Genomic DNA, 15,296 nt, shown 5'->3' with positions numbered 1-15,296 from the left:
CAGTGAGAACCTTCCTGTTGGCTACAAAGAGAATCAGATCTCACCTTAAATTAGAGTCACTTCAGTTAAGTCAATGATTTACACTGCTGCAAGTGAGAGGGGGAAAATGATGTGGAGTTATTATGAACGATGTAATGTGTCCTGGAGCCAACGCTGCAGGGCAATAAGTGGCTATGGTTATATCACTCAACGGCAGGTGGTGTTCTCATCTATCCTCCTGTTTGAGGGTAAAGGTCCAGGTAGGGACACGCACATCCTGGAGATGAATTCATGGCTGTGCACAGGGTGTGGACAGGAGGGCTTTGACTTCTTTGATACGGTGACCAGACAGCAAGTGTGAAAAATCAGGACGGGGGTGGGGGTAATAGGAGCCTATATAAGAAAAAGCCCCAAAAATCAGGACTGTCCTGATAAAACTGGGACATCTGGTCACCCTATTCTTTGACCATGGAATGCTGTTACGGGAAGATCTGCTGGGAAGAGATGGTGTCCATTTGATCAAGAAGGGGAAGAGCATCTTCATGCACCAACCTAGTGAGGAAGGCCTTAAACAAGGTTCAAAGAGCGACAAAAGCCCAAAAGAAGGTATAAAAAATAGTTATAACAGAAGGTTAGATGGTGGGGGCGGGGTTGGGGGGACGTGGCAAATTTCAGCAGGATCATAGAAGCAACAAGAGGGAAAACGGGGGGAATTAGCTCTATATCCTAGATGTCTATACACAAATGGAAGGAGTGAGGGGAATAAACAGGAAGAACTGGGAGTATTAGTATATAAGATAAATTATGACTTAATTTGCATTGTTGAGACTTGGTGGGGTAAATCTCATAACAGGAATGTTGGTATAAAGGCATACAGCGTGTTCAGGAAGGACAGGCCGGGGAAAAAGTATTGCATTATACATCAAGAATATATACACTTGTTCTGAGGTCCAGAAGAAAGGGAGAGGCAGGCCAGGTGAAAGTCTCTGAGGGAAGATAAACAGGAGGAAAAAGAGGGGTAATGTCATGGTAGGGGTCTATTATAGACCACCAAATCAGGGGGAGGCATTTTTAGAACAAATGACAGAAATATCCAAAACACAAGACCTGGTAATAACAGGGAATTTAAGTACCGAGACATCTGTTGTAAAAGTAATATGGCAAAACACAAACTGTCCAAAAAGTTATTGGAACATATTAGGGACAATTTCTTGTTTCAGAAGATGGAGGAAGTAACCAGGGAGACAGCCATTTTAAACTGGGATTCTGACTAACAGGGAGGAATAGATTGTGAACCTGAAGGTATGACAAACTGGGAACTTTTTCTAATATTTTTCTGATCCCTATGTGTGCCTCAGGTTCCTCCTACACTGGGCCTCGCTACTCAGGGGGTGGAAAGCATTAAGTCTTCTCTCAGAGCAGAACAAGACACAAAGGTGGCCATGTGTCACTGTGACGTTGCACTCCATAATGCTTTATAGAAATATGCTTATGAGTGTAAATATGATATAACTTGAATATGTTTTATGCTATATAACATATCTTTGCAAAGGTTATGATCTACTGAATATATTCATCCTATTTGTATGCATGTACCATTTTTATATGTGAAGTTATGAGTGTTGGCTCTATAGCTTGTATTTAAAGTGTTTGCTGTAGGAAGCATATAAGGCAGATTTGGTCAACAGGGGTTATTCAAGTAATTGGGAGCACTTAACTAACAATGGACTTTGGGAGATGCCAATCCACATCTGAGCTTTCCTGGGAACATTCAAACTAACATGTAAACAATGGCCTTGGCCTGCAAAAAGCTCAATCATTCATAGACATGTGACTTGCCCAGGTGGCTAGAGACCCCATCTTGTGGCTGTGATGTTGCAAAAGAGAGAGACTATAAAAGGCCCTGGAAACCCCTCCATATTGTCTTCAGCTGGCTCAGAAGATAGCCTCTCCACCCCAAACAGATGCCTGAAAGAAACTGGAACAAAGGACAGTAACTACTGGGGTGTGAGTGATTGCTGGACCCAGAGTAGGAAGGAGACTAGTCTGTGAAAGATGCTTGTTGGAACATCTCTGAGGGTGAGATTTACCTGCATTTAGTTTCCTACTGTATTAGGCCTAGACTTGCGTGTTTTATTTTATTTTGCTTGGTAGCTTACTTTGTTCTGTCTGTTATTACTTGGACCCCCTTAAATCCTACTTTTTATATTTAATAAAATCACTTTTGCTTATTAATTGACCCGGAGTAAGTAATTAAGGTCTGGGGGAGCAAACAGCTGTGCATATTTCTCTATCAGTGTTATAGAGGGTGGACAATTTATGAGTTTATCCTATATAAGCTTTAGACAAAGTAAAACAGATTTATTTGGGGTTTGGATCCTATTGGGACCTGGGTGTCTGGGTGCTAGAGACAGGAACACTTCTTAAGCCGTTTTCAGTTAAGCCTGCAGCTTTTGGGGGACATGGTTCAAACCTGGATCTATGTTTGCAGCAGGCTAGCATATCTGGCTCAACAAGACAGGGTACTGAAGTCCCAAGCTGGCAGAGAAAATGGGCTCACAGGTAGTATCAGCACATCAGGTGGCAAGGAAAAAGGGGCTGTCTGTGACCCAACCCGTAGTCACCTAGGTATATGGGCCATTAAAGAACAGGCTGAAATTGACCGAGATCAACAGAGGATCTGGCAGGACAAAGAGACACCCCAATGACTGAACAATCCACACTTAACAGCAGGAAACCCCAGTAGGCAGGACATGGGAACTGAGCTGGAGAACAAAGGAGTCAGGAGACTGGGAGAAGGCTGCCCTTGGGAGGGACTCAGGAGCTCATCTGGAGGGGAAAGGGGGCAGAGAGGGAAAGCCAGAGATGGAGTCCGTCACAGCTTGGCTGGTTTATCATGGTCTGGTTTGGCCAGAATGCACTATGGCTCAACTTCTGCCTCACTATGCTAACCTAAGGACTATGGTTACCTTGCTCTGAAAAGGCTGCCTGTCTCATTGCAAATACTCACTGAAAGCACTGCACCCTGAAGGGCTACAGTCCAGGCCTGCTGAAGGGCTACAGTCCAGGCCTTCAGCAGGACTCTGGCTTGGCTACATGAGACAGGGTTCACTGGTGCCAAAGGTCCAGTCTTGGCATTTTGGAGCCTAGAGGCCTGCCCCAGAAGAATGGTGTGGGTCCTTGAGGCCTGGCACTCTAAGGGGTCACTCCCTAGAGACTGGTTGCAGGCTGGTGCATAGACTAGACCCTTTGACTCTGTGACAGAAGGTTGAAGGGAATTTGGGTGAAAGTGCTCATGAAATGATAGATTTCATGAGTCTAAGAAAAGGAAGGAGGGAGTGCAGAAAAATAAGGACAATAGACTTCAAAAAAGCAGACTTTAACAAACTCAGAGACCTGGTAGGTAAGGTCCCACAGGAAGAAAATTGAAGGGAAAAAAGAGTTCAGGAGAACTGGCAGTTTCTCAAGGGAGGCTGTGGAATCTCCATCAATGGAGGTTTTTAAGAGAAGGTTGGACACAAACTGTCTGGATGGTCTAGGTTTACTTGATCCTGCCTCAGCTCAGGGGCTGGACTAGATGATCTCTTGAGGTCCCTTCGTGCCCTACATTGCTATGATTCTGTGACAAAAAGAAAATTGGCACAAGCATTGTTTAATGGCTCTGAGTAATTAAAAGTGAGGGCCAACCACTGCCTTAAAATAACCCTAGTACAATAGAACTATCGAGGTTGCATTATTTTACTATCAAATTACTGTTATCAGTGTATTATAAGGGGTTGTTTTATTTAATTTGACTTCTTGAGGTCCCTTCCTGCCCTACATTGCTATGATTCTGTGACAAAAAGGAATTTGGCACAAGAATTGTTTAATGGCTCTGAGTAATTAAGAGTGAGGGCCAATCACTGCCTTAAAATAACTCTAAATAGAACTATCGAAGTTGCATTATTTTACTATTAAATTACTGTTATCAGGGTGTTATAAGGATGTTTCATTTAATTTGACTTCTGGGAATCCAATAAGTAAATATTTTATGGAGTGTTCACATTGGGCCAGTTTCAATGAACTGGCACTATTCATCCTTTTGTAGCCTGACCCAAAGTTGGGTATATATAATTGTAACTTGAGGATTAACAGGTTCTTGTCCCAAGATCAGGCCCAGTAAGATTACTGTAAAATTATCATATAATTTGGGAACTCCTATGTGCACAGATTCAACACTCACACTATAGGAACTCTCTCTATATATTAATAATTTAGCAAAACTGGCCATTTATAAAACCAGAGTGAGGAGGTTGGCCGATGGAGTCTCCTGTGACTGTGGGGCCTATTTCCGGTCCTCCGTTCGTTCACGTATCCGGGCAGAGTTCCTCTGGGCGGCGTCCACTGGCTCCCTTGACGCCTTCGAGGAACAGTGGGCGCTGTTGGGGGTTCTCTGCTCGGTGTCCCCATCTGGTTCCCTTCTTTTGACCCTTTGACCTCACTCCTGTCCCTGTTCTTTTATTAGTTGTCCCCTGTAATTTTTTGGTCTCCAGGCCCTGTGGACCCCCCCCTTAGGCTGGGGGGGATCCTTTAGCAGTAGGCGGGGTACTCCTGTACCCCACTGGTCTGGGTCTGTCACACTGCACACATACAAAATAGGAAATAACTGCCTAGGAAGGAGTACTGCGGAAAAGGATCTGGGGGTCATAGTGAATCTCAAGCTAAATATGAGTCAACAGTGCAACACTGTTGGAAAAAAAAAAAGCAAACATCATTCTGGGATGTATTAGCAGGAGTATTGTAAGCAAGACAGGAGAAGTAATTCTTCTGCGCTGAATAGGCCTCAGCTGGAGTGTTGTGTTCAGTTCTAGGCACCACATTTCAGGAAAGATGTGGACAAATTGGAGAAAGTCCAGAGAAGAGCAATAAAAATGATGAAAGGTCTAGACAACAGACCTATGAGGGAAGATTGAAAAAACAGAGTTTGTTTAGTCTGGAGAAGAGAAGACTGAGAGGGAACATGGTAGCAGTTTTCAAGTACATAAAAGGGTTTTACAAGGAGGAGGGAGGTAAATTGTACTCCTTGACTTCTGAGGATAGGACAAGAAGCAATGGACTTAAATTGCAGCAACAGCGGTTTAGGTTGGACATTAGGAAAAACTTCCTAACTGTCAGGGTGGTTAAGCACTAGAATAAATGTGGAATCTCCATCACTGTAGATCGGGGTCAGCAACCTATTACACACGTGCCAAAGGTGGCACTGTCACGGACTCACAGATCGTGCCCACTCTTGGCCCCCTGCGGTCCGTGGGGGGTGCCCCTTTTAGTGAGACAGCTCTTCTCGGGGGTCCACTCTCTCTCGGGGTCAGGCCCCTCCACCTCCTGGAGCCGCACCTCTCGGAGCCCTAGCACACCTGTTTCTCGCTGTGGGCCTCCTCAGGGACTCCACTCGCTCTGGACCCCCAGGGCCTCGGCCCCCAAAGGGGTTGATGCCACCCTGTTCTCTAGACCGGAGTGACTCTCAGCCAGCGTAAAACAGGAGGGTTTATTGAGAGTTGAACACAGCACAGGAAACTCTCAGGGTCTTGGGCCTGGCCTCCCTCAGCCCAGCACACCCCAGTCTCTCTGCATCCAGGTGGGCTCTGCCTGCTCCCCCTCTCCAGCCCAGAGCCCCCCTGCTCCCAGCTGGGCATCTGAGATCCCTGGCCCCAGGCCCCGCGTCTGTCCATTGTCTTCTCTCCAGGTAAACAGGGTCGTAAACCGGGGCCTCCTCTCCTCGCTTCTGTCCTCTGGCTGGAACCAGCTGGTCAGGTCACTGGGTCCTCACTCTGCAGCCCATTGTCTGCCCACTGGCCAGAACCGGCTGCATCTTCTCAGCTGGGCCTCCGGGTCACCAGTTCACCCAGGTCACCAGTCGCTGGGGTATCCATCCTCCCGGCCATCGGCTGGGCCCCCAAGTTGTCTATCCAGTCCTCTGCAAAACACACTCCCTCTCCCCTCACCTCGTTAAACCAGTAATACCCAGGGAAACTGAGTCCCACCCCCTCCGAATGCAAACCATTGAAACTCCACAGAAAACAAGAAAACCCCCCACTTCGTCACAGGCACGTAAGCCAATTTTTGATGGCACGTTGCGGCAGGCTGAGCGGCTCAGCCCACTGTCTCTCTGAGGTTCCAGCTGCTGCCCCGTTGGCAGTCAGGGTCCCGGCCACCGGCCCCACTCAGCGCCCGCTGCCAGCCTGGGGACCCCCAAGGAACCTCAGGCTGGCAGCGGGCTGAGCAGGCCGGTGGCTGAGACCCCGGCTGGCAGGAGCCGGCAGCCGGAACCCCAGAGTGGTGGTGGGCTAAGCTGCTCAGCCCGCTGCTGGCCTAGGGTTCCATTCACTCAGCCGGCAGAGGGCTGAGCAGGCCGGTGGCGGGCTGAGCAGGGCCAGTGGGGGGCTGAGTGGCTCAGTCTGCTGCCAGTCTGGGGTGCCGGCAGCACTCAGCCTGCTGCAGGTCTGGGGTTCCGGCTGCCAGCCCCTTGCCAGTTGGGGTCCCAGCCGCTGGCCCCGCTCAGCCCACTGCCAGTCTGGGTGAATGGTACCCCAGTCTGGCAGCGGGCTGAGTGGTGCCAGCGGCCGGGACCTCAGACCGGCAGCAGACTGAACCGCTCAGCCCACTGCCGGCCCCGCTTAGCCCGCCACTGGCCCCGCTCAGCCTGCTCAGCCCAGACCGGCAGCGGGCTGAGCAGGGCCTGGGATCCTTGTCTGGGGTTCCAGCCACCAGCCCCACTCAGACCGCTGCCGGTCTGGGGTTGAGGCTGCCGGCCCCTTGCCAACCAGGATCCCGGCCACCAGCCCCCCTTAGCCCACTACCAGCCTGGGGTTCTGCTCACCCAGGCCGGCAGGAGGCTGAGCGGGGCCGGTTGCTGGGATCCCAACTGGCAAGGGGCCGGCAGCTGGAACCCCAGACTGGCAGCGGACTGAGCCACTCAGCCCCCTGCCAGACCCACTCAGCCCGCCACCGGCCCACTCAGCCCACTGCTGGCTAGGGTGACCAGACGTCCCGATTTTATCGGGACCGTCCCGATATTTCCTTGTTTGTCCCGCGTCCCGACCGACGTGCGGTCGGGACAACCGGACAAACAAGGAAATGCCCCGAGCCTCGAGCCCGGAAGTGCTCGCGCCCCCCCCCCGCCCCGACTCCGCCCCCTCCTCCCCCGATTGGCTCCCTCCCCGAATCCCCGCCTCTTCCCCGGGCTCACCATTCCCCCTCCCTCCACAAGCGCTGGAGGGAGGCCCGGGAGACGCAGGGGAAGCGCGGGGCCGGGGTGAGTAAGAGTCCGGCCTGTCCCAGTGCAGGCAGGACTCAGTTGGGTGGTGGGAGAGGAGGGGGGCGACCCGCGGGACCAGGCGACGGGGGAGGAAGCGGCCATGGCGCTCGGCGGCTCTGGCGCCCCCGAACCCCCCGAGCCGGGGCCTGCAGCAGCGCGTACGCTGGGACCAGCCCCTGGCTAGGCACGTCTGGGCTGCCCAGCTGGTGCTATCGCGCGGCGGCCCCGGGGCGGAGGCATCGGCAGCCCAGCCCCGTTCGTTCCCCTGCGGGACGGGGGGGCTGGGGCCTGCTGCCCCCACTCCGGGGCCGCCGCAGGATAGCACCAGCTGGGCAGCAGCCCAGACACTGGCCAGGGGCTGGGCGCAGCGTGCGCGCTGCTGGGTCCCCGCAGCAGGCCCCGGCTCGGGGGGTTCGGGGGCGCCAGAGCCGCAGCCGCGGAGCGCCATGGCCGCTTCCTCCCCCGCGGCAGTGGGAGCTGCAGCAGCGGCTGCTCCCGAGTCCCGCTGCCCGGGGGTGAGAACAGCCACCGCCTGGCCCCGTGGGCCGCCCCCCTCCTCGCCCTACCTCCCAACTGAGTCCTGCCTGCTCGGGGCCAGGCCGGACTCTCACTACCCCGGCCCCGCGCTTCCCCTGAGTCTCCCGGGCCTCCCTCCAGCACTTGCGGAGGAAGGTGTTTTTTTTTTTTTTTTTGGCCCCGCCCCCCGCCACGCCCCCCCCCCCCACGTCACACCCCCCCCCCGCGTCCCGATATTTGTCTTTGGTGATCTGGTCACCCTACTGCTGGCTGAGTGAATGGAACTCCAGACCGGCAGCGGGCTGAGCAGGGCCAGCAGCTGGACCCCAGACGGGCAGCAGGCTGAGCGGGGCTGGTGGCTAGAACCCCAGACAAGGATCCCAGGCAAGGATCACACTAAATTGATAAGATCTGCATTTTAATTTTATTTTAAATGAAGCTTCTTAAATATTTTAAAAACCTTATTTACTTTAAATACAACAATAGTTTATATATAGACATAGAGAGAGACCTTCTACAAACGTTAAAATGTATTACTGGCACGGGAAACCTTAAATTACAGTGAACTTGGCACACCACTTCTGAAAGGTTGCTGACCCCTGCTGTAGATTTTTAATAGCAGGTTAGACAAACACCTGTCAGGGATGGTCTAGATAATACTTAGTCCTGCTAGGAGTACAGAGGACTGGACTATATGACCTCTCGAGGTCCCTGCCAGTCCTATGGTTCTATATCACTGATGATGGCTTTGCTGGGAATCCGCCCAAGAGATTGAATCTATAAACATTTGTTAAGCTAATATTCGATCTAAATTAAATTTGTTCATTAAAAAGTTATTCTAAATGATTTCCTGCTGTTCACAGAGCTTCCACAGTGAATAATTTCAAGAGGTGCAGTGAATTAGGGCCTGGGAGCACACAGCAAAGGACAATTTTGACAGTATGTTATGGGGTTGTTTTTTGCTTTGCACAAGAAAGATACAGATAGGGCTCTGTTGCTATCCTCACCCAAGCATCTCTGTTCTGTTTTCTTCTATGTGGACTGATCTTATCAGTAAACTCGACACCACAGCTGGTCAAAAACCTCAGGGACTCAAAGTGCATGCAATGCACCCATTGTGTCCACCAACTCATGGCCAGACTTTGTGATGCACTTAACCCACTTGTAGGGTGACCAGACAGCAAGTGTGAAAAATCAGGACAGGGGGTGGGGGATAATAGGAGCCTATATAAGAAAAAGACCCAAAAATCGGGACTGTCCCTATAAAATTGGGACATCTGGTCATCCTACTCATTTGTGCAATTCCCCAAGCAGCTAATTAAATTGCTATAAGACATGTTTACATTTTGTCCATTTCCAGTAGTTCTGTGTCATTGTGTAGGCAGGTGTAATGGAAGGATACAGTAATGGCTTTCCCCCTACAGGATAACACACATCTCTCTAGCAGACAAATGTTAAGAGTTGATAAGAGAAGCTTTCCCAGAATGCGGAGTCAGATTGATATTTGGCTCCATGTGTTTTACCCTATCCGGAAATTTGTTCCCTCTACCAGCTCCCCGAACTAGACTTGAATACATTTTTTGGTTGGTTGGTTGGTTGGTTGGTTGGTTTTAACAAAAATTTAAGATGGGGCCAAGGACACAACTTCCATTAACTGCCCCACTTTGGGTCACCCATGGTCACAAATTACCCTTTAAATGTTTCCCACACACAAATCCTGGAAAAATGAGGATTAATTAATCTTCTTTCCTGCACCTTCTAACCTTTGCCTTGGGTCTGCAAGCCAAGGCATGAGAGCACCCAAGTTGCATGTCTTGACAAGATGTACAGCCCATCGGCACAGTTTGACCTTTTGGCTGCCTTCTGTGGGTGTTAATCAAGAACTCCTATTTTAGTCTTCACAGAGCATTGGTATTCACAGACTTCAAGGAATGGGAGTGAGGCAGGGTCCATGAGACAGGTAGTTGATAGCACTGAACAATAATCACATGTAATTATAGAGAGGGTGTTCACAGCAGGACAGAAAGATAAGCCCAGGCTGCTGGTTCTATCTTCCTCCAAACATCTCTGTTCTCTGACTCGTGGATCATATTGACATAACATTGTCCCAGACAACCAGCTCACTGAAATTCACATGTGAGCTGGAGGGGCCAGAGCCCTTTATGTCCTGTGATGAGGGTGCCCAGAGCAGCAGCAGGCTCAGGGGCTGCCCAGGTAGAAGGCTATTCCAAGAGTAAAGCACTGGTACCGGCTATGTTTTAAAGTCACACATCTCACAAATGGCTTGTGCTAAGCACCTCAAACTTTGCAAAATGAATGAATGAAAGAAAGAGAACAAATCTCCTCTGGTAGGAGACCGTGCATGAAGAATTTCAAGTAGCAAAGACCTTTTATTGTGGAACTAAGTAGGCGGCTCAAAAATCAGCTGGAAAGATTTTCAGTCTTAACTGTGGCATCAGTACCACAGATTCTCATCTGTGATCAGCCTTGTAGTCCCGGCTTTATTCTTGGAGAACATAGGGTTAATCAGGGCCATTTCCACTGTGATCTCCTATCCAAGGTCTATAAGCTACTGCATGTCAGCCATAGACAAACTGATGGAGCACCCCCTTAACTACAACATTGAGCTGATGTAAACTGGAGTAGCTTTAATGGCGCTCTGAGGACCTTATTTTCAGTGATGTATGTAACTAGACCATCCTATCTTTTAGTTATCGGAAGTATCCTAGGCATTCAGGGTTCTCAGAGACTGGAGTACCACATGCTTGCAATTTGGCTTTTACAGTTATAACTGCATAAGCTTTCGTGGACTACAGCCCACTTCTTCGGATGCATATAGAATGGAACATATATTGAGGAGATATATATACACACATACAGAGAGCATAATATATGTCAATATATGTTCCATTCTATATGCATCCGAAGAAGTGGGCTGTAGTCCACGAAAGCTTATGCTCTAATAAATTTGTTAGTCTCTAAGGTGCCACAAGTCCTCCTGTTCTTCTTTTTGCGGATACAGACTAACACGGCTGCTACTCTGAAACAGTTATAACTAATGCCCTGCCAAGTTCATGGTTAAAGCCTGTGTCCTGGCAAAGGCAAATACCCTGAAGGAATTGAGTAGAACTCTCTTCTTAGCTAGATGAGTAACTCAGGATTATCTCCAGTGAAGTCAGTGGAGTTACAACAGTGTAAAGCAGAGGAGAACCAGGTCATTAGGCTGGAATCTGTGTTACTTTGCATCTCATTGAGTCATTTATACCAGTCCAAAATGAGTGCAAAGTAGGTGTGAAACATCGCCAAATCAGAATAGTGATAGCGTACACCCACTTTACCCTAGTGTAAGTGATGATATGTGACACAAGACAACAGGCAGTCTGGCCCATAGCCTCTGATTGGGATAGCTAAGTGGTTTGAGCATTGGCCTATCTAAACCTAAGGTTGTGAGTTCAATCCTTGACGGGGCCACTTAGGGATCTGGGGCAAAATCAGTACTTGGTCCTGCCTAGTGAAGGCAGGGGGCTGGACTTGATGACCTTTCAGGGTCCCTTTCGGCTCTATGAGATAGGTATGATCCTGGAGTAGCAACTCTGCTTGCCTGAGGGAGCTAACACTGGCAGCATACCTAACAAGTGACTTTAAGCCACTTTCTAAATGACAAATCTAACCAGCTAGTCGACCTTCACCCCAAAGTGATCCAACCTCATCTTTCATTCTCCATGCCAAATCCCTACAACCACCCCCCAAATGATTCAACTCTATCCCAGCTGCCAAAGCCTCCTGTAGTTCTCCCAAGCAAGTGCTCTGAGTTGAGGTCACCTCCTGGAACTGGATCCTGCTTCCAATCACAAGCTTGCCAAGCCTTAAAGCTACCCACTTCCAGTAAAGCATTAAGCAATGTCACAGCCACATGTCACGCATTGTTTCTTCTCTCCTCCTCCTCCCAGGGAGAGACATGCATGCAGTGGAGTGTTTTGTTCTGTTGCTATGTGTAACAGAGGGGACTCACTACAGGTGCCACCTTGTGGCTGGGTGTGGCATACCAGCTCTTCCCTCATCTAGCCCCCACTATTGACAGCTGCTCTGACTCATATGGTGGTCTCTCTTCTCCTGATTCAGCCCTCTGGCCAGGTCACTTTAAAATCTCTCCCCTTCAGGGGTATCAATGTCCCCTGTGACACTAGTCATCAGTCTGGTCTTTTCTGCAGGGCCCCTTTTCTGTCCCACTCCTCTGTCAGAGCAGGGGCCCCAAAGCTTCTCCCTGGAGGCTTTAAACCAAACTCAAAAGCAAAACACAAACCACAAAAAGCAACTTCTGCCCCCTCCCTCAGGGACTCCTCCCCAGCTCTCCATGCCTCTGCAGAATGCTGACTCTCGGGGGTTACCTCCCTGGAGTCTTGCTCTGCTCCAGTCCACCCCAAAGGCCATCTGTCTCTGGGGTGGCTTCTCTCAGGCCCACTCCAGGAGTCTTCTTCACCCCCCACTGCCCTCTTCCATCAGGACCCACCCCAGGGTGTAAATTCCCTCCTGAAGCCTCTCTTCAGTGGAACATTGCCCTGGGTTTCTTCCCTGGAGGTCCAGGTCCTGCCCTTCTTCTAGCAAGGCTCACCACTGGAGCATGCGCCCCCTAGGTAGCATCTCTGTATCTCTCCAGGTTCCCTTCCCTGCTAGTCACAGAGGGACTGCAGGCTTCTGCCATGTCACCCTGCACCCCTTTCTACTCCAAGCTTCCTATTGTTATAGAAACCAGCCAGCTGCTTCCCCAGCTGGGCTTCATTTTTAATGAGGTCTGGCTCACCCTCCAGATGCAGCCAGGTAGCATAACTGGCCTCTCTAGCCCCCATTGACCATTTTAGTGCCAGTGTGAGGTATACACCCCATCTTCACACTACATATTTATATTAGAGAAGGCCGGTTAGAGCCACGTACTTCGCATTTGGACCAGAAGGTTTTGAACTCTCTGATGTCCTTTAGTTCCTGGGGGAGTTCATTCCACAGCCTTGGGCCTGCCCCTGAGAAAGCTCTGTCTCTCACACAGATGAGCTTTACCCTTATTGTAGAGAGCTCCAAGGTGCCAGAGGAGCTAAATCAGGGGGTTCTCAAACTTTTGTACTGGTGACCCCTTTCACACAGCAAGCCTCTGAGTGCAACCCCCCTTATAAATTAAAAACACGTTTTAATGTATTTAACACCATTATAAATGCTGGAGGCAAAGCAGGGTTTGGGGTGGAGGCTGACAGCTCGCAACTCCCCATGTAATAACCTCACGATGCCCTGAGGAGCCACGACTCCCAGTTTAAGAACCCCTTAGCTAAATTGTCACCCATGTTCTTCATACCAGAGCTTTACAGGGTCTTTGAGATACCCTAGGCCAACTCCACAAAGTCCTTTGAAGATGAGGTGTGACAGGGTAGTGTGCTACACCCACATCTCTTCCACCCACACAGACCACTCTGAGACCTTGTTTGTGAACACCCCACATAGGTTATTTAGTATTTAATCCCTTCACCAGCACATATTAGTGTCTCCATACCTTTACACTGTATCTCAGCTTTCTAATCCCTTCTCCAAAAGAGGCAGGAGGTAAGGTGTCTACGCAGAGAACCCCTTTGTCAGGCCCTCCTAGCCTTCTGTCTCCCTGTTTCTCTCCTTATCAGCATTCCTTCTGTACAGCTTCCCTGTTAATGGACTAATTGGCTCATTGACTCACTAGCCCGATAATCAAATACATCTCTGTCCTTCTCCAGGAGAACCTAATTAGTATTAATAGTGACCAGAGTTCTGGCTAACGTGCTAGCTTTCTCTGTCTGTCACATGGGGACCGAGACTTGGAACTATGGGAAGTCTTCCAACAAATGATAGAGAGCCCTTTCAACACTGGTGTGCTCTGAGCTGCACTTCATCTGGGGAGGATTGACTGGGACACAGAACTGTTCTCTACTACTAGCCTCTAGCTGTTTTTTTTTTTCCAGGGAGAAGAATTTGGGGTGTCTCCTCCGCTGGCTTGATCATTCCCTGAGCTGGAAAAGTCAAAGGCTATATACTGCTCTCTACAAGGATTGACAGTCTTAGTATTTTGTCAGTGTGACTAGAGTCCTTTTGGCTCAGGGATGATTTGATCAGATATGGTTTTGGTATGCAGAACTTCAACTCAACCTATTCCCTTGCCTCTGTGTCCCTCCCCTCCTAGGACTGGTTCCCTGGAGAGGTGGATCTCATATCATGCTTTCCAGCTGAACTAGTCCATCTGGTACGGTGTGTGACAGACCCAGACCAGTGGGGTACAGGAGTCTGGTAGAGGGCAAATATACTGGTCACTGGATGAGTAGTTTTCTGTTCCCTGAGTGACCAGACCTATTGGGATCCAGGAAGTGGGCGGAGCCCGCCCACTGCTAAAGGATCCCCCCCAGCCTAAGGGGGGGTCCACAGGACCTGGAGACCAAAAAATTACGGGGGACAACTAATAAAAAAAACAGGGACAGGAGTGAGGTCAAAGGGTCAAACGAAGCAAACCAGACGGGGACACCAAGCAGAGAACCCCGGACAGTGCCCACTGCTCCTCGAAGGTGTCAAGGGAGCCAGTGGACGCAGCCCAGAGGAACTCTGCCCGGATACGTGAAAGAACGGAGGACCTGAAATATGCCCCACAGTCACAGGAAACTCCATCGGCCAACCTCCTCACGCTGGTTTTATAGATGGCCAGTTTCGCTATGGCCAGAAGGAGGTTGACCAGGAGGTCCCGCGACTTTGTGGGGCGACAGATAGGGAGTGCATAAATAAAAAGGTGAGGAGAAAAGTGCAACCAAAATCTTAACAAAATATCCGTGAGGAGCCGGAATAGGGGCTGGAGCCTGGCGGACTCCAGATAAACATGCGCCAGCGTCTCCCTCACGCCGCAAAAGGGGCAGGTGTCTGGGATAGGGGTAAACCGCGCCAAGTACACGGCCTGTGCTCACGGCTCCATGAAGGAGCCGCCAACTGATGTCCCCGCTGGGCTTCGGGATCAGAGCAGAATAAAGGCTGGCCCACCGGGGCTCCTCACCCTCCAGAGGTGGCAGAAGGTCCCGCCACTTCGTATCGGGGCGGGACGCGAGGGTGAGGACATGAAGAACATGGAGCACGAGCGTGTATAGATGTTTCCTTGGCGCGGTCCGGAACGGAACCGGCTGTAGATGGTGCAGCTGGCTCATCGCGAATGGACGGGGAGGGGGCTGGTTGGGTCCACGGGGCAGGGGCCCGATGAAAAAGTCTGGAGGGCTCGGAGTGGAGGGTGGGTGGGGCATGCCCTCTCGCAGGACCCGGTCGAGATAGTCCCGAGCAGCGGGCGGCAAAGCGGCCCTCACCTCCTGAAGTACGCGCTGGGGAGTATGAGGTCTGGAGAGCCCCATGCACTGAGCGAGCGTCAGGGGATCCAGCTAGTCTCCCCGGTCGTAGTCCAGGAGGTCTCCGACTTTGGTGACTTCTGCTAGGGCCAACCTCTGGCGCACCATGGGGGACTCCGCCA

Source organism: Chrysemys picta, chromosome 9, assembly GCF_011386835.1.
Source record: "Chrysemys picta bellii isolate R12L10 chromosome 9, ASM1138683v2, whole genome shotgun sequence".
NCBI classification, from domain to species: domain Eukaryota; kingdom Metazoa; phylum Chordata; order Testudines; family Emydidae; genus Chrysemys; species Chrysemys picta.
Note: the sequence above shows the minus strand (reverse complement) of the source record.